Source organism: Elephantulus edwardii, unplaced genomic scaffold (assembly GCF_000299155.1).
Source record: "Elephantulus edwardii isolate Elephantulus edwardi_28Jun2011 unplaced genomic scaffold, EleEdw1.0 scaffold00013, whole genome shotgun sequence".
In the NCBI taxonomy this organism is placed as follows: domain Eukaryota; kingdom Metazoa; phylum Chordata; class Mammalia; order Macroscelidea; family Macroscelididae; genus Elephantulus; species Elephantulus edwardii.
Window position 1 is genome coordinate 14,049,306 of NW_006399763.1, and position 4,233 is coordinate 14,053,538.

Below are 4,233 nucleotides of genomic sequence, written 5' to 3' on the forward strand. Positions count from 1 at the left end.
ACCATGGACTGCTAGGAACACAGATTCATCCTGGAAGGGGTCAAACCAGGCTGCTCCTTGGAGGCAAGGATTCTAAGGCTCCGTCTAACATACTTTGGACATGTTGCAAGGAGGGACAGGTCCTTGGAGAGGGACATCATGCTTGGTAGGGTGGAGGGACAGTGCAGAAGGGGAAAGCCCGCTATGAGGTGGATTGATTCAGTGACTGGGGTAATCAGGATGGGTGTATTGGAGACGGTGCGATTGGCACAGGACAGAACAGAGTTTAGGGATGTTGTACATAGGGTCGCTATGAGTCGCAAGCTACTTGACGGAACGTAACAACAACAACAACATATCTATATCTCTGTATCATCTATATCTATAACATCTATATCTATATATCTATATCCTCTATATCTATATCATCCATATTTATCCATATATTTCTATATCTATATCTATATATCTATAGCCCTTACTTCAAAAGATCAAGGACTGCAGCCTTAAATATTGATTGAAGCTCAACATCAAGTAAACAAAGATTCTCACCACTGGACCAACTGGCAGCCTGAGGATGGATGGTGAAGAGATTGAGGTAGTTAACAGTTTTAGTTTGTTTGGCTCCACAGTCAACACTCTTGGTACCACCAGCCAAGAAATCAAGAAACCAATTGCATTGGGAAAGTGGGGTTCATAACAGGTATGCAAGAGTTTAGTTCAATAAAAGAAAATTAATGCAATTTACATTAATAAAGCAAAGAACAATAGCCACATGATTCTATCAATTGATGTAGAAAAGGCCTTTGACAAAGTCCAGTATCCCTCCTTGATTAAAATACATAACAAAATAGGAATAGAAGGGAATTTCCTCAATACAGTGGAAAAGTATATATACAAAACCAAGAGCCAACATTAATCTCAATGAAGACAGATTAAAGACATTCTACTTGAGAACAAGGACCAGGTAAGGATTCCCACTATCACTACTCCTATATTGTATTAGAAGTTCTAGGTTCAACAATAAAGCAAGAAAAGAAATTAAGAGGCATCTAAATTGGCATAGAGATGCTAAAACTGTCACAATATGCAGATGATAAGATAGTGTATACAGAAAACCCTAATAACCCCAAACCGGAAAGACCAAAAACCGTTAGGCCTACTACCTCAATCAATATAATAGAGGAAGAATATGAGATCAACATACAAAAATCAATTGGATTTCTCTACAATACCCAGAAAAGTAAATGTTAAAAGCAATATTATTTACAGTAGTAAACCATAAGATAAAATACTTGGAATAAACTTAACTAGGGAGCTTTTGTGGCCTAGTGATATAGACCTGTGCTAGTACCTCAAAGCCATGCAATTCAAAACCACCAGCTGTTCTGAGGGAGAAAGATGGGCAATAGGCTTCCATCCAATCTGATGTCTCTGAAAACCCGCTGGAGGTTCAACTAAGGATTGGTTCTAACCTGAAAGTACTTAACAGCAACAACAACAGAGACAAAAAAGTCCTATATAATGAAAACGATAAGACCTAATTAAATGGAAAAATATTCCCTATTCATTGCTGTACAGAGGCAACTCATGTTTGTTGTGATGCTAAACACTGTGAAACTGATGTTCCAAATGTGATAATTGTTACCCATGGTGGACAGTGTTTGGTGGAGCTTCCAATTAAAACAAGCTTTGAAGCAGGAGTGGCATTCACTTCCGAAATGGCTTATCTCCGGAAACTCTATGGACAGTGCTCAGGCCTTTCGTTCATAGGGTCGCTATGTGTTGTCTACAACTTGACGGCACCCAACAACAACAACAATACTCATGGAAAGGAAACTCAACATTAGGAAAATGTCAATCCCATCAAAAACAATCCATAGGTTCAATGCAAACTCAATACCAATTATCAAAATCATTCTTTAAGAAGTTAGAAAGACAATTTCCAGTTTCATTTGGAAAGGAAAGAGACCCAGAATAAACAGAGCTCTTCTGAAAAAGAAAAGTAGAAGACATCACCTTATCTGATCCCCATATCTACTGCACAGGAAATAAATCAAAACAGCATAGGACAGATATATAGATAAATGAGATCAAATTGATAACTCAGAATCAACCCATCTCCCTATGGTCAACAGATATTTGCCAAGGAAACCAAAATACATTAAAGGAGGAAACAAAAACTTTTTTAACAAATAGTTATAGCAAACTAGATACTCCCCTGCTGAAAACTGAAACAAGATCCACATCTCACATTGTACACAAAAGCCAACTCAAAGTGGAATAGAGTTGTAGCAGTAAAACTGAAAAATATAAAAATCATCAGAGATAAAATAGGAACAAATTTTAAATCTCAAGTCCAAGGCATAAATAGGCTTGCAATCATAGCAAAAAATGTAGAACCAGGAAATGATAAAATTGACAAATGGGACATTCTAAAAATTAAAACCCCATGTGTATCAAAATATTTTTTCCAGTAAGGTGAAAAGAAAGCCCACAAACTGGGAAAAAGATTTAACAGTGACATTTCAGACAGGGGTCTCATAACTAAATTTTACAGCTATGCTGCAATCTCAAAGCCATGTGTTTCGAATCTACCACCAGCTGCTCTGTGGAAGAAGCATGGGCAATCCCCTCCCACGCAATTAACTGCCTCTGAAAATCTGTTGGATAGTCAGCTATGGGTCAGTTCTGACTCGATGGCACAACAACAACAGGACCTTTACAAAGAAAATATTTTATAATCCAAATATAAAATAGTCAAAAGATAGGAAAAGACTTAACAAAGAAGGATATTCAGAAGAAATCAACAGGACAGCAGAGACTAGTAGTATATGGAGGAAGGAATAGACAAGGTACAACAGTGTTGTGATGAGATGATGGGGTGATGAAAGTCATTGATCAATAGTAATTATATAAAACATAATGCATGAAAGGATTGTCTAAAGCAAAATATACATGAATGAAACAATGTATGCAACCAGTTGTATAAAAGTAAATGATTGTATAAAATACAGTGTAAATTTAAAAAACCCATCATATATATGAGCAATTGTATACACACCAATTTTTTTTTAAAATTATAAGAAAAGTTGGTAACAAGGGATAGGCTCTTGGCTTTAGGTCAGGTCAGGGCGGGTTTGAGTCACTCTAACCCCTCCCCAAGAAAACCATCGTAGTGGCTGACTCCTTGCTCTGTTGCAACCATGTGTGATAGAAAGGCGGTGATCAAAAATATATAGACATGTCTGGAGGAGAGGCAATAGAACTCAGTGGAGTGCATGGCCCAGGCATTGGAGAAATACAACATAGAGAAGGACATTGCAGCCACCTTGAGTTTGACAAGTACAAACCCACCTGGCTCTGCAATGTGGGGAGGAACTTCGGTAGGTATATGACACATGAAACTAAGTCCTTCTACTTCTACCTGGTCTACGTCGCCATTCTTCTGTTCAAATCTGGTTAAAGGATGGCCTGTGCCCACACACCACCCAAAAGCAAGGACTGCAGCCAAAATCCCACATCCAGAGACTGAGATCTTCAGCCCTGCTAAGAGAACGCCTCCATCTTTGGATTTTGTAGAGGATCTTCATCTGTTCCAGTTTTTTTGTGGTTACAAAGCAATTAACAAATCAGCTTATGTTTATATTTCTTTTTTATCCCATACTTTTCTCTACCTCATGTTGTTTTCTTTTTCTTTCTTCACAATCAATTCCTTTTTAAAAAAACATGTTGGAGATGTCTGTGTTAAAAAAGAGGGACATAGGGTCTTAGTTCCAATATTTCTACCAATTTGTTCACTTGTTTGATCTAGATTTTAATATATCACCAATACAATGAGAGATGAAGGCTGAATTCTCTTTGGGATCTCTTGAACTAGATCTCTCCTTTAGTTTTGCTTTTGACTGATGAAAGCTGGCATTGTGTACTGTTACTTACATATGGAGCTCTGGTGGCCTGGCGATAAGAAGCTATGCTGCAAACCTGAAGACATGTGGTTCAAATTCAGTAGATGTTCTGAAGAAAAAGGATGGACAATCTCCTCTCGTGTGATTAACTGCCTCTGAAAACATGCTGGAAGGTAAGTTATGGGTCAGTTCCAACTCAAGGGTACACAAAACAGCACAACATACCATTACTTGAATTTTCCTTTGAGCTACCTTCTGAATGTAAAAAAAATGCCTTCTAAACTGACAAATGGTTTTCTTTTCTAGACTAGTAAGCTTTCTATACTCGGAGTAAATGATAATGTAA

General features: G+C 37.7%; 1 pseudogene; it reads left to right on the forward strand.

Annotated features, from left to right (window-relative positions):
• The first annotated feature begins 3,185 nt into the window (after nt 1-3,185).
• LOC102877053 lies at nt 3,186-3,445 on the forward strand (annotated as a pseudogene).
• Nucleotides 3,446-4,233: the final 788 nt, after the last annotated feature.